General features: G+C 41.7%; 1 pseudogene; it reads right to left on the bottom strand.

The window, feature by feature from the left end:
* LOC111950206 (solute carrier organic anion transporter family member 1C1-like) overlaps positions 1-24258 on the bottom strand; it is a 65309-nt pseudogene that overhangs the window by 22510 nt on the left and 18541 nt on the right.

The raw sequence follows: 24258 nt of genomic DNA, 5'->3' as shown, positions 1-24258 counted from the left end.
TCTTAGAATGGCAAGTATAAGGTCATACTGAAAATTAGCTCCCTGGATGCAATTCCTATGGCTTCCACAGGGTGTCAGTAGTCTATGTTCAAGATTTCAGGCTTGTAACTTCAAAAATGAATAAGAAATATCAGTTTTAGTACAGGGACACAGTCTTGGAAATTCGTGTTTGTGCGCGCCATGAAGACAGGGCGCACCTGCTAAAATCAGTTTCCTATTGAACATACTTCTTTCCGTAAAAAAATATTTTAGTTTGATTACATTTTAGGGTATCTGAGGAGTATATAGAAACGTATTTTGACTTGTTGAAACAAAGATTTTCGGATTCCTTTCTCTGTATGTTGAACAAGTGGATTACTCAAATCGATGGCGCCAACTAAACAGACTTTTTGGGATATAAAGAAGGATTTTATCTAACAAAACGACACTACATGTTATAGCTGGGACTCTTTGGATGACAAATCAGAGGAAGATTTTCAAAAAGTAAGTGAATATTTAATCGCTATTTGTGAATTTATGAAACCTGTACCATTGGAAAAATATTTGGATATGGGGCGCCGTCCTCAAACAATTGCATGGCATGTTTCCGCTGTAATAGCTACTGTAAATCGGACAGTGCAGTTAGATTAACACAAATTTAAGCTTTCAACCGATATAAGACACTTATATGTACCTAAATGCTTAATATCCATAATTTTTATGATTATTTACTTGAATTGCGCACCCTCCAGTTTCACAGGATGTTGCCCCGCCTAGCCCTAAATTAAGTGCTATGGCTTTTCAACCTCTGCCATATCGTGGATCCAGAGATATCTATTTAATAGAACTCAAAGGGTTTTCTTTAATGGAAGCGTCTCTAATGTCAAATATGTAAAGTGTGGTGTACCGCAGAGCAGCTCTCTAGGCCCTCTACTCTTTTCTATTTTTACCAATGACCTGCCACTGGCATTAAACAAAGCATGTGTGTCAATGTATGCTGATGATTCAACCATATACACATCAGCAACCACAGCTAATGAAGTCACTGAAACCCTTAACAAAGAGTTGCAGTCTGTTTTGGAATGGGTGGCCAGTAATAAACTGGTCCTGAACATCTCTAAAACTAAGAGCATTGTATTTGGTACAAATCCTTCCTTAAGTGCTAGACCTCAGCTGAATCTGATAATGAATCGTGTGGCTGTTGAACAAGTTGAGGGGACTAAATTTATTTGCGTTACCTTAGATTGTAAACTATCATAATCCTGTCTCTTATACACATCTAGATGTGTATAAGAGACAGGTAATAAACTGGTCCTGAACATCTCTGAAACTAAGAGCARTGTATTTGGTACAAATCCTTCCTTAAGTGCTAGACCTCAGCTGAATCTGGTAATGAATCGTGTGGCTGTTGAACAAGTTGAGGGGACTAAATTACTTGGCGTTACCTTAGATTGTAAACTGTCATGGTCAAAACATATAGATTCAATGGTTGCAAAGATGGGGAGAGGTCTAGCCGTAATAAAGAGATGCTCTGCTTTTTTGACACCACACTCCAAATAGCAAGTTCTGCAGGCTCTAGTTTTGTCTAATCTTGATTATTGTCCAGACGTGTGGTCCAGTGCTGCAAGGAAAGACCTAGTTAAGCTGCAGCTGGCCCAGAACAGAGCGGAACATTTTGCTCTTAATTGTAATTAGAGGGCTAAAATTAATACTATGCATGCCAGTCTCTCTAGGCTAAGAGTTGAGGAGAGACTGACTGCATCACTTCTTCATTTTATAAGAAACATTAATGTGTTCAAAATCCAAAATTGTTTGCATAGTCAACTTACACACAGCTCTGACACACACACTTATCCCACCAGACATGCCACCAGGGGTCTTTTCATAGTCCCCAGACTCTGTGCAGCCAATGACAATGCCTGCTTTAAGTGTTAAGCTGGGAGCCACTTGTGGATTTGACAGCTCTAATGCAGTTTCACCTCCCTCACAGTATTAAGCATCAGCTATCCGGATGTTGGCTAAAGCGGATCTGATTGAATCGGGCCCTTTGTGTATGAATCAGATTGAAAGGCAGTTTATTCAGACCGTCAGATCGACTTAAAATATTGTACTTCAAATCATGCACAGTGACATTATCTAAAATGTGTTTGCATTTCCAATTGGTCTATTACCAATGTAAAATGCAGCATTTTCCTCCCTGGCGAAATCATCTATATACGAGATCCCAAGGGGCTGCACTGGCGTCTCCCCGATCCCTCGTAAGACGTTCCCAAGGAACACATAGATCCACATGGAGAGGTTGGACTCTCCTTCACAACCTACTGGGAAGGGGGAGAGAGAGAATAGATACAGCACTGTGTGTGTGTGTGTGTGTGTGTGTGTGTGTGTGTGTGTGTGTGTGTGTGTGTGTGTGTGTGTGTTTGTGTGTGTGTGTGTGTGTGTGTGTGTGTGTGTGTGTGTGTGTGTGTGTGTGTGTGTGGTGAGTGTGTAATGAGCACGTGTGTGTGTGTGAGCAGGTGTGAGTGAGCGTGTGGAATGCGCGTGTCCATGAGTACTATGTGTGTTGTTTGTGTGTGTGCGTTGGTTTTGTGTTTGCATGGTTGAATGCATTGTAATGCACATGAGCTTGTGTGTGTGTCTGTGTGTGTGTGTTAGGTGACACACCTGTCCTGTGCTTGGTGCCTCAGAAAGCGGGTCACCCGAAGCTTGCGAGGAGGGTGACAAAGGCGCGCTGGACATGGGGAGAGAGGTTATTGGTTGAATTCACTGAGCGATCGGAATTGATGTTTTCGAACTTATAGCTGCGTACAAAACACCAATGCGACTGTTTAGCGAAGGGAGGGGAGAAAGCACCACGTTATACAGTTAGAGAGGACAGAGACAAAGCAGAACATGAGTGCTTTGGATATGCAATGAAATATTTAGGAAACACCGTTTTATACATTCAAGCGCATCATGTAACACACAATACTTAATGATAGGAAGAAGCTTTCCTGGCTTCACCTGTAAAATACAAACAATTGACGACTGAAGTGTTTTTCAGAAAAACATCCCACAGCTGTAAAAATGCATATAGTAAAACTTCTCTTGGCATTCAGTAAAGAGACTCCATACAGTGCAGCATATATTCTTAAGATTCCATATGTTCCCATCTTGTGGGAGGGATAAAACATTCGGACTGATCAAACTTTCATGACCAAGCCAAGCTAATGAGAACCCATGATAACACACAACAATGCTTCATCTCACAAACGATGGTACACAATATATAAGATATGTGCAAAATTCAGTATATTAGCATATCACTACAGAGTCACAGTGATATCTGTCCTTTACCAGACTTTATCCAAACACACAGAAATACAGTGCGTTCAGAAAGTATTCAGACCCCTTGACTTTTTCCAAATTGTGTTATGTTACTGCCCTATATATCAATCTACACACATTATCCAATAATGACAAAGCAAAAACAGGTTTTTAGAAATCTTTGCAAATGTAAATATTTTTTGACTGAAATAACATTTACATAGTATTCAGACCTTTTGCTATGAGACTCAAAACTGAGCTCAGGTGCATCCTGTTTCCATTGATCATCCTTGAGATGTTTCTACAACTTGATTGGAATCCACCTGCGGTAAATTCAATTGATTGGACATCATCTGAAAAGGCACACACCTGTCTATATAAGGTCCCACAGTTGACAGTGCCTGTTAGGGCAAAAACCAAGCCATGAGGTCAAAGGAATTGTTCGTAGAGCTCCAAGACAGGATTGTGTAGAGGCACAGATCTGGGGAAGGGTACCGAAACATTTCTGCAGCATTGAAGGTCCCCAAGAATACAGTGACCTCCATCATTCTTAAATGGAAGAAGTTTGGAACCACCAAGACTCTTCCTACAGAGGAACTCTGTAGGTTTTATAGGTTTTGCTGGCAGCCCAGCAAAACTGAGCAATCGAGGGAGAAAGGCCTTGGTCAGGGAGGTGACCAAGAACCCGATGGTCARTCTGASAGAGCTCCAGAGTTCCTCTGAGGAGATGGGATAACCTTCCAGAAGGACAACCATCTCTGCAGAACTCCACCAATCAGGCCTTTATGGTAGAGTTGCCAGACGGAAGCCACTCCTCAGTGAAAGGCACATGACAGCCCGCTTGGAGTTTGCCAAAAGGCAATTAAAGACTCTCAGACCATGAGAAACAAGATTCTCTGGTCTGATGAAACTAAGATTGAACTCTTTGGCCTGAATGCCAAGTGTCACGTCTGGAGGAAACCTGGCACCGTCCCTACGGTGAAGCATGGTAGCGACAGCATCATGCTGTGGAGATGTTTTTCAGCGGCAGGGACTGGGAGAGCGTTCAGGGCCTCTGACTGGGGCGAAGGTTCACCTTCCAACAGGTCTGAATACTATGTAATTGTGATATTTCCGTTACATATTTTTATACATTTGCAAAAATGTCTTAAAAGAGGTTTTTGCTTCGTCATTATGGGGTATTGTGTGTAGGTGAGGAAAAAACATGATTTTAACCATTTTAGAATAAAGCTGTAATGTAACAAAATGTGGAAAAATTCAAGGCGTCTGAATACTTTCCGAATGCACTGTAGACTGACATTTCCTTTAAATAGAGGATCACTGGAAACGTGATTCAGAATAGAGTACACACACACGCACAGGCACGCATTTACACACATATCCAGATAAGCTTTAGCTTACTGTACCACAAGTGCATTCAAAAAATCAAATCGCTACACCCGCAATAACATCTGCTAAATTTGATTTGAAAAGGAAGCTGGAAACCCAAGCWTTGTAAGTTAATCCTCCTTCAAATGAAAAGTCGGGTAAAACCTCACCGTCCGATGAGGAAGTGTGGCAGAGCGATGATGAATGTTCCCACTGCCATCAGTACACAGCCCATTGCAATGATCTTGGGCCGATGCAGCTTTGCACCAAAGTAACTCACGAATGCTATCACCAACAGGTTACCTGGTAGGGGGATAGACAGACACAGAATTTGTCAATTCTCAAATTGACAAATCTGATGAATCGAGATTCAATTCACAAATTGGAAAAGTAACATGCATTTTCACTTAAGAGTTTTTCTGTTTACAACTCTATTTCGATTCCATTCCTGAATGCATTGTTGAATTGTCGAGTTGACATGGAACTGACCCCAGCTCTGACACAATGTCTGCTTGAATTTATTCTCAATCACAATGCCTAATTCCTCTCATTGATGTAAGTGTGTTGCCATGGTGAGTTTCAACATAGTGGCACTGTTGGTTTCCTAATTCCCACTATAGAGTGATTCCTCATGAAACCCAGACAAAAAAAGGACATTGTTGACATATATTTGTACCTAAAAGCATAATTTAGAAATAACGAATCAAAGTTGGTATATTGCTGACATTTTAGCCCCCCTTCAGACTGCATAATGTCTCATCTGCAAAAATTGGTGTCATGTGAAGCTTTATCGCTTGCTCTGTAATATGAGTAGTATTCTGATTTCAATAACACATTTTCTACAATAACATATTAATATAGAAAAATATAAACATGAATATACAAAATTGTATTTGGCAAATGTTCCAATATATTGTTGAAAATAATATACAGTGCATTTGGAAAGAATTCAGATCCATTGACTTTTTCCACATTTTGTTAGTTTACAGCCTTATTCTAAAATGTATTAAATTGTCTTTTTCCTCATCAAACTACACACAATACCCCATAATGACAAAGCAAAAATGTTTTTTTTACTCAGTACTTTGTTGACACACCTTTGGCAGCAATTACAGCATTGATTCGTCTTGGGTATGACACTACAAGCTTGACACACCTGTATTTGGGAGTTTCTCCCATTCTTCTCTGCATATCCTCTCAAGCTCTGTCAGGTTGAATGGGGAGCATTGCTGCACAGCTACTTTCAGGTCTCTCCAGAGATGTTCAATCAGGTTCAAGTCCAGGCTCTGACTGGGCCACACAAGGACATTCAGAGACTTGTCCAGAAGCCACTCCTGCATTGTCTTGGCTGTGTGCTTAGGGTCGTTGTCCTGTTGGAAGGTGAACCTTCGCCCCAGTCTGAGGTCCTGAGCACTCTGGAGCAGGTTTTCATCAAGGATCTCTCTGTACTTTTCTCAGTTCATCTTTGCCTCGATCCTGACTAATCTTTTTTTTATTTAATCAATTTTAGAATAAGGCTGTAATGTAACAAAATGTGGAAAGAGTCAAGGGGTCTGTACTCTACGGGCATATCAAAGTTCCAGATTTGGATCTCTGCTAGTTTTAACGTTATGGCCCATTTAATAAAGAGAAATTGGCAAAGTAGGCAATGTAACCAATCACAGCCCTCCTTTTACTTATTTGGTGACCACTTGGAATCCATTTTCACATTCACTCTGTTGGGAATGCTTACAAATTGAATCATAAGAAAAGAAGAACCCTCCAAATCGAATGACCAAGGGCCAATTGAATGACTGTGCCGTGGCCTGGATAGAGAGAGGAGGGAGGGGGGTTGGGGTAGAGCGAGAGAGAGGGGTGTGTGAGTGAGAGAGAGAGGGGTGTGTGAGTGAGTGAGGGAGTGAGTGAGTGAGAAAAGTGGGGGGGAGTTGAGAGGGAAACAGAAGGAGAGAGAGAGAGAGGGAAACAGAAGGAGAGAGAGAGAGAGAGAGAGAGAGAGAGAGAGAGAGAGAGAGAGAGAGAGAGAGAGAGAGAGAGAGAGAGAGAGAGAGAGAGAGAGAGAGAGAGAGAGAGAGAAAAAAAAAGGAGAGTGGTGGGCAATAAAAACTTTAAATGAGGTAAAAGAAAAGCAGCCATTTCATGATGGAACCAATTGTTGTTTTTCAAGGATGGAGGGATGACGTCCATTCCTTAAGGACCTCCATCCGCTCTCATTATTAAGAGGAGTGAGTAGGCTATTCTTCAAGGGTGCTGGATTTGGGAAGTACCACTTCAGAAACCTGCTGTAGAATGCCTAAACTTCCGAACTCCAGAAAGAACTGTTCTCTGACTAAGGCAAACCTAGCACTTGGAAATGCCAGATAGTTGAAGTGTTATTGTGCCCCTTCGTTAGTTTATAATACTGCTTAAGGAAAATAACTGTTTTGATTGTGCTGAGAGCTATTGTGCTGAAAACACCTGAACTGATGATCTCTGACTGTGAATGTGTTGATTTTTCCTTCATCCATTTAGAATACTGTGTGGACTAGAATAACTGCTTTGTTTGTTGCTAAGGGTTTCCCAAAAGGGAAACGTCTCTATGGTTGTAACAGGTCAAGAGGCACAGAGTACATCCTGCTATTAGAGAGTTGTTAAATAGAGAAAGGACTTCGAGGCTAGTCTATGGAGCTCTCCTGAGATGCTTCAGCACTTTCCTCTCTCCCTGTGGTTGGGGGCATTGGAGCCACGACAAGAGGCACACAGCGCATCCTACAGCAGGCTTCTCCAGGTTTCCATCTACTCTACGCAAAAAGGCCCTTGAGACGAGCTGAAGAGTGAAAAAAAACGATAACGAATGTAAAATATACTGTGTCCGTAAAATGTACATTCAGGTTCAGAACTTTTGTAGGTTCAGAACTTTTGTGAAACAGCACAGTTGGAAAATATATGGCAAAAAMAAATCAAAACGGGATGGTCTTCAGAGATAGATGTGAGGGGTTGAGGGTGAAGGATGGGACTAAAAACGAACTAAAGACAACTATTGTAAAATATAGTGTTTTTCTTTCGTTTTAATATTTTCTACATTGTGGAATAATAGTGAAGACATCAAAACTATGAAATAACACATATGGAATCATGTAATAACCAAAAAAGTGTTAAACAAATCAAAATATATTTTATATTTGAGATTCTTCAAAGTAGCCACCCTTTGCCTTGATGACAGCTTTGCACACTCTTGGCATTCTCTCTTGAAGGAGTTCCCACATATGCTGAGAACTTGTTGGCTGCTTTTCCTTCACTCTGCTGTCCAACTCATCCCAAACCTTCTCAATTGGGTTGAGGTCAGGTGATTGTGGAGGCCAGGTCATCTGATGCAGCACTCTATCACTCTCCTTCTTGGCCAAATAGCCCTTACACAGTCTGGAGGTATGTTGGGTCATTGTCCTGTCGAAAAACAAATTATAGTCCCATTAAGCGCAAACCAGATGGGATGGCGTATCGCTGCAGAATGCTGTGGTAGCCATGCTGATTAAGTGTGCCTTGAATTCTAAATAAATCACTGACAGTGTCATGCAGCAAAGCACCCCCACACCATCACACCTCCTCCTCCATGCTTCACGGTGGGAACCACACATGCGGAGATCATCTGTTCACCTACTCTGCGTCTCAGAAAGACACAGCGGTTGGAACCAAAAATCTCCAATTTGGACTCATCAGACAAAAGGACAGATTTCCACCGGTCTAATGCCCATTGCTCGTGTTTCTTAGCCCAAGCAAGTCTCTTCTTATTATTGGTGTCCTTTAGTAGTGGTTTCTTTGCATCAATTCGACCATGAAGGCCTGATTCACACAGTCTCCTCTGAGCAGTTGATGTTGAGATGTGAATGTTACTTGAACTCTGCGAAGCATTTATTTGGGCTGCAATTTCTGAGGCTGGTAACTCTAATGAACTTATCTTTTGCAGCAGAGGTAACTCTGGGTCTTCCTTTCCGGTGGCGGTCCTCATGAGAGCCAGTTTCATCATAGCCGCTTGATGGTTTTTGCGACTGACATTTTCCGGATTGACTGACCTTCATGTCTTAAAGTAATGATGGATTGTCGTTTCTCTTTCCTTATTTGAGCTGTTCTTGCCATAATATTGACTTGGTCTTTTACCAAATAGGGCTATCTTCTGTATACCACCCCTACCTTGTCACAAAACAACTTTGGCTCAAACGCATTAAGAAAGAAATTCCARAAACTAACTTTTAACAAGGCACACCTGTTAATTGAAATGCATTCCAGGTGATTACCTCATGAAGCTGGTTGAGAGAATGCCAAGAGTGTGCAAAGCTGTCATCAAGCCAAAGGGTGGTTACTTTGAAGAATCTAAAATATATTTGTATTTGTTCAACACTTTTTTGGTTACTACATGATTCCATGTGTGTTATTTCATAGTTTTGATGTCTTCACTATTATTCTAAATAGTACAAATAAAGAAAAACCCTGGAGTGAGTAGGTGTGTCCAAACTTTTGACTGGTACTGTATTTTAAAAAAGATATATTTTATATACATTACCCCAAAAATATATGGGGGATTGGAAATTATGCAGACAATTACATTGATGGAAGCCACAAGCGGATCTTATTGTTTTTGTTGCCGAGCTGAGCGTAGGGCAGCATGGTAAAAAAAATGCAGTACATATTGCTCATCTGATATTTCTTAATTTCTAGTTTTTGGGGGGCTAGAAACATAAGCATTTCACTGCACATGCGATAACATCTGCAAATCTGTGTACGCAACCAATAAACTTTGATTTGACAGTTTCTCAAAGAAGACACAATGGTAAGTTTGATAAGATTTCTGTAGAGGTGTAGGCAGAATGTGTTTCAGTGACTTTCAAACAAAAAATGCATGCCGCCTATAGTGAGTGCCACACACTGGCCGCACATTCTGCAAGATTGATTGTCTATTCAAACAATTTACATGTAAATGCTTCAGCCAACACTTCTAATCAAAAGACAAATTGTTGTTCAATATCTTGCTTATCAGTACATGATTGTGTTTAGATCTCTTGCCTTAGAATAGGCTCTGAGATTAAATAGGCTATGATGTCGCCCTCTTACCCCACAGCATTACTGTAGCCTACCCATATTGTCAAATATTTTAAGTAGGCTACCGGTCTATATACTTTTGAGCATGGTGCGCTATTGAATGAACGATAGATAAATGGTAGCCTAATATTTGTTCTGTAGCYGGAATAAACCAGTCATGTCAGAAAAAGAGAGACGCCCCACAATTTGATTATGATTTAGGCTTATATAATAAAAGTTGAATAATTATATTAAGCTACATGCTGCTATGCAATCTTCTTACCAACAGCAAATGCATCTGTTTTATCATTAGGCCCACATTATAATGTTTTTATTATTCCCGTGCATCAAACACCATTTCCCCCATAAGAACAATATTTGCTTGCAATACAACTGATCCACCACTAGAAGTTGTGCGTACAAATGGTCTGAGCTGTACTTGGAGATACGCACACTTTCCCGCAAGTTCAAAATGGATAAATACCAACCTTTGTGGGAAATCTGGTGCACACAAGGTTTAGAGTTTTTRTGTGCACACACACCTTTGATAAATGAGGCCCTGATGACTTCCTGTAAGGCCTTGGTGACCCATTCATTCACATCTCTTCTCTTTCACAACAACATGGATAGAACGGAAGCCCAAAATAGCCCTGGGGATGAGGAGGAGATGAGGACAGGGGGATGGGGACCTGTGACGCAAACACTTACTTACCTATCTCAAAGCTCCCATCGATGACGCCTGTTAGGTAACTGGGGATGTCAAAGCGCCTCTCCAGCTGGGTTATTGTGCTCTTCATGTAGCTGCCAGACAAGGCCTTGGCAAAGTAGGCAAARGATAGGGCCACAAGGAACATCTGAAGAGCATGAGGGGAGGAAGAAAGGAGAGGGAGGCGGCAGAAAGTGGGAGATAAAAGAAAGGGGATGGCGGGGAAGAGATATTGGTTATTAATAATTAATACATATCAGATTGTACTCGGATTGTATCCAGATTTTCATTGTCAGAGAGAGGGAGAGTTACCCTTGTGTTGCTCTGATGTACACCATAGCTCTACTCATTGGCTCATTAGCCTATTTTAGCTCCTGCTATCACATTTCCTATTTAATATTCTAACTAGGCCTACATCATAGAAGCACAGAGAGGAGGATAGAAGAGGGAAAGGAAAAGGGGGGATGGAGGATGATAGGGAAGGCAAAGTGTATCTGTAACTACAGGCTATTGAGGAAGACAGGGACAAAGAGAGGATTAAGAGTCTACGTCAGACTTAAGATGGCTCCTTATGTGAGAGAACGGTGACTCAACCCTAGCAACTGATGAAAAAAGGATTGGTTTTGACTAGGAGAAGGAACTTATACATTATGGATTGGCCTTCAGTCTTAGGGGAAAAAAGGTGTTATATAGAACCTAAAAAGGATCTCCGGCTGTCCCCATACYATAACCTACACGGATCCCAAAACGTTTTTTCCTAGAACCCAAAAGGTTTCTACCTGGAACCAACAAGGGTTCTTTCTGGAACCCAAAATGGTTCTACCTGGAACCCAAAAGGCTTTTACCTGGAACCAAAAAGAGTGAAGAACCCAGTGTGGGTCTCAGTCTGTTTCTGTTCTCCTTATGGAACTGTCGTGCCAAACATGTTTGGCGTGACAATTAGTGACAAGGTGTTGGCAAGATAGCACAGAAAGATTGGGGACTAGGCTAGGAAAGATGAGCTCTAGCATCCATTGCATCAGTCTTCCCACTCTGGTCCACTCATCTCTCACAATGAGTAGGTTTGTCTTCTCACAGCGGCACGTCCACATTCCCATGGGCTGTTCCACATCAAAGACTAGCCCGGGAAACTACACGGTACATAAATATAAACGCAACATGTAAAGTGTTGGTCCATTTGTTTATAAGCTGAAATAAAATATCTTAGAAATTGTCCATACGCACAAAAAGCTTATTTTTCTCAAATTCTGTGCACAAATCTGTTTACATCCTTGTTAGTGAGCATTTCTCCTTTGTCAAGATAATCCATCCACCTGACAGGTGTGGCATATCAAGAAGCTGATTAAACATCATGATAATTACACAGGTGCACCTTGTGCTGGGAACAATTAAAGGCCACTCTAAAATGTGCAGTTTTGTCACACAACACAATGCCAGAGATGTCTCAAGTTTTGAGTGAGCGTGCAATCGGCATGCTGACTGCAGGAATGTTCACCAGAGCTGTTGCTAGAGAATTTAATGTTCACTTCTCTACCAATGTCGTTTTAGAGAATTTGGCAGTATGTCCAACCGGCCTCACAACCACAGACCATGTGTATGGCGTCGTGTGGGGGAGCGTTTTTTCTGCTGTCAATATTGTGAACAGAGTGCCCCATGGTGGCGGTGGAGTTATGGTATGGGCAGGCATAAGTTATGGACAATGATCAAAATTGCATTTTATTGATGGCAATTTGAATGCACAGAAATACCGTTACGATATCCTGAGGCCCATTGTGTACCAGAAAGTACTCATTCGAGTCACATACTTTCCTGTTAAATAGTCTACCAATACCAGTGGAAACAGTACGACGATATGCTAACGAGTAGAATATTGTGATATTTATTTATCAGAGCATTACAGTTCAAACAAACACCATAGAACCATGAGCCACACCGGCGGGCTAACTAACAATCCTGAGAAACGGACCTTTTTCAACTTTGAACATACTTTAACAAACAGTCTTATTTTAAGAGGCTTAGACCCCATTGTCTCATGTAGCTTTAATCCTGAAGAATAACAAGCTGCTACTCTCTGATCTCTGAGGTGGATGTAAATCCTTTGTGTCAGGGGAAAGGATGTTTTTAGGCGATTAAAAGGCCCACTCCTTGATTCAAAAAACAACAAATTGCTAGCCCTTGCTGCCAATTGGTTTGCTATAAAGCTGAGGGATGGGGCTTCAAAATAGGTTGAAGACTCAGTGTTAATTTCGTCAACTAAAATAGTGACTAAAATATTCATCAAACACCTATTTTTCAGTGCCAGTTGACGAGACTATAACTGACTAAATAGAGCCAGAAAAACTAGAAGTAAACTAAAAGGATTTTTCATTTCAGTTTACTAAAACGAGACGAGACAAAATTATCTCTGTGACTAACATCTGACTACTAAGTGTGGACTGGACAAGAGTTTTTGGAGAGATTGAGAGCTTTTCAATAATAATCACGATTAATATTAGCAGCACAGATGCTCAGTTCTGTTAAGCAGTGGGAAGGATGTGTCACACCCAGCAAACCCAGCCTACATCAGCTGGTGAGCTGCTGGGGAGAAAGCGATGAGTGTGGGCAGAAAAGCAGACAGGCTCCGCTCCGGGTCCATTTATACACAAGGCGCAGGTGACTCTCTTGCTTCACTTTAGCTAACCAGTCACCACAAGCCTTCTATTTAGCTACCCTTTGCCTGGTTAAGAAACACACACTGCTTTACGAAATAAAAAACAATAGCAGCATTGAGTTTAATAGTAAAACAACAGTATATGTTTTCTCTCCCTTGAGTAGGCTATAGAAAAGTAGGCTCTTTGAATTTGTAGTATTGCTCAACCCTCCCACTTTCACACAGCATTTCAGAAAACAGGTACTGTAGCCAATGTAGTCTCCCTCTTTCCCTGAGAGAAAATGGCTTGATTCTAGCCCTTAGGCTACTGTTCTAGCCCTTAGGCTACTGGCTACAAAGGACATGGCCCATAATACCACAGCTACATTTTTCTGTCCACTACGCTATATCTGCCTGGGTAAATAACTTTATTTTGAGTTAATGTGGACCCAGTGGCTCAGACTTGAACACGTGGACCAGGCCTCAGACTTCAGCCATAGGGACTCGTGACTCGGACTCGATCCGTAGCTTATGCCTACCCATACCATAACCCCACACCGCCACCATGGCGCACTCTGTTCACAACGTTGACATCAGAAAACCGCTCGCCCACACAATGCCATACACGTGGTCTACGGTTGTGAGGCCGGTTGGACATACTGCTAAATTCTCTAAAATGACATTGGAGGTGGCTTATGGTAGAGAAATGAACATTCAATTCTCTGGCCAAAGCTCTGGTGGACATTCCTGCAGTCACCATGCCAATTGCACGCTCCCTCAAAACTTGAGACATCTGTCGCATTCTGTTGTGTGAGAAAACTGCACATTTTAGAGTAGCCTTATAATGTCCCCAGCACTAATATGAGTCTAATATGTTAGTATTTGTTGCCTACTGCATGCATTRTTACTAAACAGTATGTTCTAAATTGTATGTAGTATGATAAGTACACAGTACGCAGTTTTAGTAAGTAATAGTAATAGGCAAGATAGATTTTTTTTTTTACACGGCTATGGACTGTCAGTCTTTGCATCCACTGTGTCTATGAATTTGAGAGTGGCTCCAACATTTCCCCAGGCCCATTGCCTATCAAAAAGGCAGTTTTTATTAAAGGAATTTAAAGAGATCCAGAAAGAACCATCTGACTTGTTCCTAATGTGCTCTGTTGAGAGAGCAACGTCAGTCACTTTTCATGTTTCACTATGGCAACAACGTTCGTTGGCAGGTATTGGATTGACTGACATACTTTCCAGAGTGCTTCAGGAGAAAACAACAGAAATCCATCACCTGAGAGTGTAGAACTGAACTAATATCCTTGGGATATGGACCACTACATTGGCTCTCTCCGGATATATTGTCCCCYTCCATACAGTCAGCGGGGTTCTCCGTTCATCGTGCGGACAGGAAGAAGGAACTTTCCGGGAAACACAAGAGGTGGAGGAGTATGTCTCATGATTAACAACATGGTGTGATTGTGGTAACGTACAGGAATAACCAATCTGGAATACCTCGTCAAATTCCGACCACATTAGCTCCCAAGAAAATTTTGGGGGGTTATATTCGCTGCCTTGTATATTCCCCACCAAGCCTACACAGCGACGGCTCTCAATGAACTACACTGAACTTCGTGCAAACTAGAAACTGCATATCCTGAGGCAGCACATGCTTGACCATTGTTACTCTCCCTTCCGGGATGACTACAAGGCCCTCCCCACCCTGCCTTCTGCAAGGGAATGGAAACACTTCAGGAAGTGAAGCTGAGCAAAGAGATCTATTCAATCCACTAATACTAAACATGTGCTTGTATCATAGAAACATCTCTGTTTTTAGTATTTTGATCTTGAACAATGTCTATTAGAGGTATGGGTAGCGCCATCTTGAAATGGCATAGTAATGACTGACACCCATGRGCCATTGGTYGGAGTGAGAAAATTGGGAGTTTTGGCATGGAGACTGAAACTGAATGCTGCCACCAGGTGGCGCCTCACCTCTACTGGACCTGAACGGTTTCTCACAACTTGACAGCTTTGTCAGGACAACAATATTAAGGTAAGAAAATGCATACAATTCGTTTTTATGTTGGTAATTATAATATGTACATTTTAGAGTATTTTTCCCGATTGATAAGATGAGTCTGTGAAATGAAATTTTGATAACAAGCCGAGTAGACAATCAGCCAAAACGAGACAAGGTGGCTACTTGATTTAGCTCTTGTCTTGTCTTTTGGGTGTAAATGTTTTTTTATTGATAACTGTACGAAATAAAATACTCATATTGACAATTTGACGAGTTTTGTCATTAGGTATGAGCTAGACCTAGCTAAAACGAACTGGCTAACGCTAGTGATTACATATGAAAATAGCTAGCTAGCCAGGCAAAAGAGAGGGCTGCTGCATGATTGCTATTTTACCAGTAACATTTATGATTCCCATATAGCTAGGTAGCTACAATAATTATTAGCTCGACAACTAGCTCCATAGCTAGATATGTAGATATATTATGTTTCTTTTTTATCTGTGATAGCTACGATTCCTAAACATAGTATGCCTGCTGGCTGTTGATTGCAGCCTGAAGCCTAACCCTGATAACTTGTACAATTGCCTTCCATTCATGATTCCTTTTTTTTGTGCTGAAGGGTAATCGTTAACGTAAACTCACCCCATTCCGTACAAATGTGCATAACCGCGACATTCAAACGAGGCTACAAAGAAAACTAATGGGACTGTAGCGACTGTGTTGACTTCAAAATCGGGGGTGTGAACTAGGTTTCTATTCAAGCATTGATCGACATGGTAATGGCTCTATAGTATTGGAGAAAAGTTGAAAAAACTGACCCTCCGTTACAACATGACGTGTCATGTCGTAACGTACAGCACGCATAAAGCAACTATTTCTGTCTTACAATCTCTCTCCACCAGGTGCAGCACTTCTCTCATCGTTTAAAAACAAGAAATGGACAGTGACGTGGGGTAAGGGGGGGATACCTAGTCATTTTTTTTCGTCATCATTGCATGCGATCATCATTCTCAAAGCCGCAGTTTACTTCTAAGATCACTTTAGCACCGCCCTAAAAACCCGATTCAAATTCGACACAAACCTTCAAATAGGTATGTAATGACACATTATATAAACTSTTTATAGTGTTTTATTTACATTTTAGAGGCTATAAGGTGATAAGTTGGACAGATCGAGTGAAAAAAGCAATTTTCCCACACGACATCTGTCCTTCTCACTATAACGCATTKGTTTCGCTTCCCCACCCGCCATTTTTAAAAAGACCCGAAGGGGATCATTGCCTGRTTGAATTATGCAGAAACGGGCAGTATTTAGGTCATGTAATTGATTTTGTTGGAAAGGGGAGAAATTGTGCTTTACAATGGTATTGACATTACAYTTGATCTGGAAGTATTACGTTTTTGGGTCGCTAAAATAAGGGCAATTGTACGGACCAAGGCGATGTACGAGTTTACGTGAGATTACGTTACTTGGGGAAGAAGAGGATGAGATTGAAATGGAGGAGCCGGAGGAAGTTTAGAAGCCACCACATGATGCTGATGCCTCTCAGCCAAGCTTTTTGACTGGAAGGTAAATGTCAATGATGTATTATTACTATGTACTATTAGGCAGGGSTGAAAGTAAATGTKACTTATTCCCGGTATGGGACCTCCTATTTGCGCATGCGCTTCTTAAAAACATGTTATGGTCCTAATCAAAGAATTACARATAGAATCSCCATTAATTTAATTAGATTTCAATGGGCCTAATAGTCAAGATTTGTCATTTACGTTTTACAATGAATTAGGCTACCTTTTAATGTTGCATAAACACAACCAGTCATGATGTTTTCATTGGATTGTCATTACTTCAAAAGGCTCATGTAGGCTACCTGCGCACAGTACTCAGCGAAAATGATTCTTAAGCCTCATTTAGATATTTTTCTGATTATCATTTCTGACATTTGGTAAGCTATTTGTTAGTCAACTTGTCTATAATTAGATGTTGCTTCTCTTCTGTCAATACTTGATGCTCATCTAGAATACTACAATAAAGCCTTGTTCACCAGAATGATGTCATAAATCGATAGAATGATCAATGCATCATTAACAATCTAGTTGACATCGGTAAYMTSWRKRCTTTAATTTCTGATTCTCTCACAGAGCAAGGACATTTAGGGACCAGGGGACCAAATGACATCACTTGGACCAGTTTTAAGAAAATGAAAAGCTGTGAAAACGATCCAACATGTTTCTGATATTATTTCAGTTCGTKTTGGATGCATACTGTTAGCTTTTATGTCGCTGAAAGAAATTGCACGTTTTGGATACACAACAGGTCCCTAAGTGCGCATTRGCATTCCCTCAAGATGCTGAAAGAAAGAAATKATATACAGTATCTCCACTCCTGTTCCTGAGACAAAATTAACATTCTATAATTTTACTGTGAGTAACACTAAATTCTACAGGAGTGAATATTATAATAGGCTACATGTGAGGCCTACAGTCAGTGTCCAGACTTAAGTAACTATTCCAACTATTAGGCTAATCATTCTGGCATCTATACAGTGCAATTTGATAAGCGCAAAGAAACATCACTTACAAAACACCAAAAAGCGTTATGAATGACATTCGGTGATTGGCATTCATTAGGCCTTAACAAGTCTTATAACCTGAATTGATGCGTAGACTGCTGTCAGCGCACGTCTCGGGCTCCGCCACTCATCTCTGCCTTGGCATAAATTGCTCTTTATCATCAAACCACACCGCATTTTGGAGCGCATTCCACAAGTTTTCAAGTCTATTCGCAAATGTTTCATGCAACTGACATGCAGTAATAACAAATAGTGTAATAGCCTACAGTTGTCTTCTAATCTATGTTTTAATTACTGTGATAGGCTCATGTGCTACCTGTACAGCGTACCCGCACTATTTATTTTGACGATACTCCGTATTGGARCATTCCGGCTAACTTTCACCCCTGCCTATATATAAATGAGGTCTATATTTTTGTAAATACTCCCTTTTCTCTCACCTCTCTCTCTCCAGGACACTGTGGTGGACTGTCATCTCTCAGACCTTTGTGAGGAGGACGACACTATAGACATGTCACCTGAGCTCCACAGTGACAAGGATAGGCAGGGGCTGGAGAGATTGAACAACATGCTACTGAGGCTGTAAACAGGGCTGAGGGACAATCACACCCTTACAGGACACATACATAGATATACATGCCATACATAGCTAGATACTAGTAAAAGGTATGTTAGTCTTCACCCCGTAGCTCAGATTGTCACTGGTCATTTCCCCGTTCTTGCATGCTTTTAATTCTGACTCTTCGAGTATTAGGCTATAGGCCTAGAGGAATTTATGTAAGAAGAAACTGAAGTTGTAAAAGACCATCATTGTTATTTTAGTATATTCCTTATTCTTATAATATTTTGTAATTCCAGTTCAATTTTGATGACAATATCCCTGAGATGAATGTTGTATAAAATGTTATGGTTATGAAAGGATGATGCAACTTGCACCTTGTTTTCAGYTTTGAATAAGACAATGTACCCCCGTATCCTTATTCTTTCAATAAAGTTATTGTTTTATTAATATTATATTATTTGTGTATGTCTTTATCAAATGTAAGATTAAATGCCATTTGTAATATGTTTTAATGCATATACAGTGGATGCGGAAAGTATTCAGACCCATTGACTTTTTACACATTTTGTTACGTTACAGCCTTATTCTAAAATTGATTAAAATGTAGTTTTTTTCCTCATCAATCTACACACAATACTCCATAATGACAAAGCAAAAACAGTTTTTTCGAAATTTTTGCAAATGCATAAAAAAACTGAAATATCACATTTACATAAGTATTCAGACCCTTTACTAAGTACTTTGTTGAAGCACCTTTGGCAGTGATTACATCCCCGAATCTTCTTGGGTATGACGCCACAAGAATGGGACACCTGTATTTGGGGAATTTCTCCCATTCTTCTCTGCAGATCCTCTCAAGCTCTGTCAGATTGGGGTGGGGGGGGTGCTGCTGCACAGTTATTTTTTTCATGTCTTTCCAGAGATGTTCGATCGGATTCAAATCCGGGCTCTGGCTGAGCCACTGAAGGACATTCAGAGACTTGTCCAGGAGCCAATACTGCATTGACTTGGCTGTATGCTTACGGTCGTTGTCCTGTTGGAAGGTGAACCTTCACCTCAGTCTTAGGTCCTGAGCGCTCTGGAACAAGTTTTCATCAAGGATCTCTGTACTTTTCTCCGTTCATCTTTCCCTCGATCCTAATTAGTCTTCCAGTCCCTACTGCTGAGAAACATTCCCACAGCATGATGCTGCCAATAACATTCTTCACAGTAGGGATTGTACCAGGTTTCCTCCAGACGTCACGCTTGGCATTCAGGCCAGAGTTCAATCTTTGTTTCATCAGACCAGATAATCTTGTTTCTCAAGGTCTGAGAGTCTTTAAGTGCCTTTTGGCAAACTCCAAGCGGGCTGTCATGTGCCTTTTACTGAGGAGTGGCTTCCGTCTGGCAACTCTACCATAAAGGCCTGATTGGTGGAGTGCTGCAGAGATGGTTGTCCATCTGCAAGGTTTTCCCATCTCCACAGAGGAACTCTAGAGCTCTGTCAGAGTGACCATCGGGTTCTTGGTCACCTCACTGACCAAGGCCCTTCTCCCCCGATTGCTCATTTTGCCAGGAAGCCAGCTCTAGAAGAGTCCCAAACTTATTCCATTAAAATGATGGAGGCCACCGTGTTCTTGGGGACCTTCAATACTGTACATTTTTTGGTACCCTTCCCCAGATCTGTGCCTCGACGCAATCCTGTCTCGCAGTCTCCAGACAATTCCTTCGACCTCATGGCTTGTTTTTGCTCTGACATGCACTGTCAACAGTGGACCTTCTATAGACAGCTGTGTGCCTTTCCAAATCCTGTTCAATCAATTGAATTTACCACAGGTGACTCCAATCAAGTTGAAGAAACATCTCAAGGATGATCAATGGAAACAGGATGCACCTGAGCTAAATGTGCGCTCATAGCAAAGGTCTGAATACTTACAGTACCAGTCAAAAGTTGGACACACCTACTCATTCAAGGGTTTTTCTATATTACTATTTTCTACATTGTAGAATAATAGTGAAGAATCAAAACTATGAAATAACAGATACGGAATCATGTAGTAACCAAACAAGTGTTAAACAAATCAAAATATATTTCATATTTGAGATTCTTTGCCTTGATGACAGCTTTGCACACTCTTGACATTCTCTCAAACCAGCTTCACCTGGAATGCTTTTCAACAGTCTTGAAGGATTTCCCACATATGCTGAGCACTTGTTGGCTGCTTCCCTTCACTCTCCGTCCAACTCATCCCAAAACATCTCAATTTGGTGGAGGTCGGGTGATTGTGGAGGCCAGGTRATCTGATGCAGCATTCCATCACTCTCCTTCTTGGTCAAATAGCCCTTACACAGCATGGAGGTGCGTTGGGTCATTGCCTTGTTGAAACACAAATGATAGTCCCACTAAGCACAAACCAGATGGAATGGCGTATCATTGCAAAATTCTGTGGTAGCCATGCTGGTTAAACGTGCCTTSAATTCTAAATATATCACAGACKTTGTCACCAGCAAAGCATCCCCACACCTCCTCCTCCATGCTTCACGGTGYGAACCACATCAAAAAAACAAAAATCTCACAGTTGGACTCATCAGACTAGAGGACAGATTTRCACCAGTCTAATGTCCATTGCTCATGTTTCTTGGCCCAAGAAAGTCTCTTCTTATTATTGGTGTCCTTTAGTTGTGGTTTCTTTGCAGCAATTTGACCATGAGGGCCTGATTCATGCAGTCTCCTCTGAATAGTTGATGTTGAGATGTGTCTGTTACTTGAAGTCTGTGAAGCATTTATTTGGGTCGCAAATTCTGAGGCTGGTAGCTATAATGAACTTATCCTCTACAGCAGAGGTAACTCTGGGTCTTCKTTTCCTGTGGCAGTCCTCATGAGAGACAGTTTTATCATAGCGCTTGATGYTTTCTGTGACTGCACTTGAAGAAACGTTCAAAGTTCTTGACATTTTCTGGATTGACTGACCTTCATGTCTTAAAGTAATGATAGACTGTCGTTTCTATTTGCTTATTTGAGCTGTTCTTGCCATAATATGGACTTTGTCTTTTACCAAATAGGGCTATCTTTTGTTTACAACCCCTACCTTGTCATAACACAACTGATTGACTCAAACGCATTAAGAAGGAAAGAAAATCTACAAATTAACTTTTAACAAGGCACACCTGTTAATTTAAATGCATTCCAGGTGACTACCTTATGAAGCTGGTTGAGAGAATGCCAAGAGACGGATTACCAGGATGTGCACTCGGACCATGCGCGGACCAACTGGCAAGTGTCATCACGGACATTTTCAACCTCTCCCTGACCGAGTTTGTAATACCTACATGTTTCCAGCAGACCACTGTGCCCAAGAAAGCGAAGGTAACCTGCCTAGATGACTACCCCCCCGTAGCACTCGGTAGCCATGAAGTGCTTTATAAGGCTGGTCATTGCTCACATCAACACCATCATCCCAGAAWCCCTAGACSKACTCCAATTCGCATACCGCCCCAACAGATCCACAGATGTCGCAATCTCAATCGCACTCCACACTGCCCTTTCCCACCTGGACAAAAAGGAACACCTATTTGAGAATGCTGTTCATTGACTACAGATTAGCGTTCAACACCATATTGCCCACAAAGCTCATCACTAAGCTAAGGACCCTGAGACTAAACACCTCCATCTGCAACTGGATCTTGGACTTCCTGACGGGCCGCCCCCAGGTGGTAAGGGTAGGCAACAACACACCTGCCACACTGATCCTCAACACGGGGGCTCCTCAGGGGTGCGTGATTAGTCCCTTCCCTGTTCACCACGACTGCATGGCCAAGCACAACTCCAACACCATCATTAAGTTTGCTGACGACACAAGTGAGGTAGGCCTGATCACCGACAATGATGAAACAGCCTATAGGGAGGAGGTCAGAGACCTGGCAGTGTGGTGCCAGGACAACAACCTCTCCCTCAACGTGAGCAAGACAAAGGAGATTATCGTGGAATACAGGAAAAGGAGGGCTGATCACGGCCCCATTCACATCGACAGGACTYTAGTGGAGCATGTAGAGAMTTTCAYGTTCCTTGGTGTCCACATCACCAACAAACTATCATGGTCCAAACACACCAAMAATGTCATGAAGAGGGCACAGCAACMCCTTTTCCCCCTGAAGAGACTGAAAAGATTTGGCATGGGTCCCCATAACCTCAAAGTTCTACAGCTGCACCATCGAGAACATCCTGACCGTTTGCATCCCCGCCTGGTATGGCAACTGCTCGGCATCCGACCGTAAGTCGCTACAGATGGTAGTGCGTACAGCCCAGTACATCACTGGGGCCAAGCTTCTTGCCATCCAGGCCCTATATACTATTGTCAAAGACTCCAGTCCACCGGGGCCTCCCTACTGGCACAGCGATCTAAAGCACTGCATCGTAGTGCTAGAGGCATCACTACAGATCTYGGTTCGATCCRGGSCTGTGTTGCAGGCGAACGGGAGACCCATGAGGTGGCACATAATTGGCCAAGAGTCGTTCGGGTTAGGAAGGGTTTGGCCAGCTGGAATGTCCTTGTCCCATCGCGCTCTAGCGACTCCTTGTGGCGGCCGGGCGCATGCACGCTYACTTCGGTCGCCAGCTGTACGGTGTTTCCTCCGACACATTGGTGCGGCTGGCTTCTGGATTAAGCTAGCAGTGTGTCAAGAAGCAGTGTGGCTTGGCAGGGTCGWGTTTCGGAGGACGCATGGCTCTTGACCTTCGCCTCTCCTGAGTCCGTATGGGAGTTGCAGCGATGGGACAAGACTGTAACTACCAATTGGATATCACGAATTTGGGGAGAAAAAGGGGTAAAAAGTACCCAATTATTATTATTAAAAAAGGAAAAAGMCTGCTACCGCACAGCAAGCAGTAAGGCAGGTAGCCTAGTGGTTAGAGCATTGGGCCAGTAACCYAAAAGTTGCTGGATCYAATCCCCAAGCTGACAAGGTAAAATTCTGTCATTCTGCTCTTGAACAAGGCAGTTAACCCACTGTTCCTAGGCTGTRGTTGTAAATAAGAATTCTTAACTGACTTGCCTAGTTAATTAAAGGTTCAATTTAAAAAAGTGCCAAATCTAGGTCCAAAAGGCTCCGTAACAGCTTCTAGCCATAAGACTGCTGAACAATTAGTCAAATGGCCAGCTGGACTATTTGCATTGACCCCCCCTTTGTTTTTGTTTTTACACTGCTGCTACTTGCTGTTTTATCTATGCATAGTCACTTTACCCCTAAATACATGTACAAACTACCTCCAACAACCTGTAGCCCCGCACATTGACTCGGTACCGGTACCCCATGTATATAGCCTCATTATTGTTATTTTATTGTGTTACTTTTTTGATTTGTTATTTTTTTGTTTATTCAGTAAAAAGAATCTTAACTCTATTTTCTTAACTGCATTGTTGYTAGGGATAGGCGTCCCGTCAACGGGACAGTTGTAAATCATGCAGCGCCTTGTGTCACGATCGCAGATTTTAGAGAAACAACAAATGTTGGTATATATATAAGTGTCTTATATCGGCGGAAAGCTTAAATTCTTGTTAATATAACTGCACTGTCCAATTTACAGTAGCTATTACTGCGAAAAAATGCCATACTATTGTTTGAGGAGAGCTCCTAACAAAACACTTTTTTCACCGCGATAGGTTTGATAAATTCACCTATGAAGGTGAAATATGTACTTATATTCTGAAATCTTGCTCTGATTTATCCTCCAAASGGTCCCAGAGATAACATGAAGTGTCGTTTTGTTAGATAAAAATGTAATATCCTAAAAAGGTCCATATAGCATGCACGGTCGATTTTGTGTTTCCACTCGTTCAATTTGCAAAGAAAGGAATCTGTGAAAATCGAACCCAAAACGTTGTTTCAACCAGTCAAATWAGGTCCGTATTTATTCCTCAGAGATCCTAGAACGTAACCAGACTTCACTATATCATTAGGAGTGTAGTATATCCTATAGGACACCAAATTTGGTCAGAGAGCGATGCCTTCATGGCGCGCCGATGATGCGGGCAGTCTTCATTTGATTGACTGTAACTTTGTCAAATAAGCATTAATCGGAGAAATCCCGTAACTG

Source organism: Salvelinus sp. IW2-2015, linkage group LG3 (genome assembly GCF_002910315.2).
Source record: "Salvelinus sp. IW2-2015 linkage group LG3, ASM291031v2, whole genome shotgun sequence".
Lineage (NCBI taxonomy): Eukaryota > Metazoa > Chordata > Actinopteri > Salmoniformes > Salmonidae > Salvelinus > Salvelinus sp. IW2-2015.
Note: the sequence above shows the minus strand (reverse complement) of the source record. Positions and strands in the feature narration are given on the sequence as shown.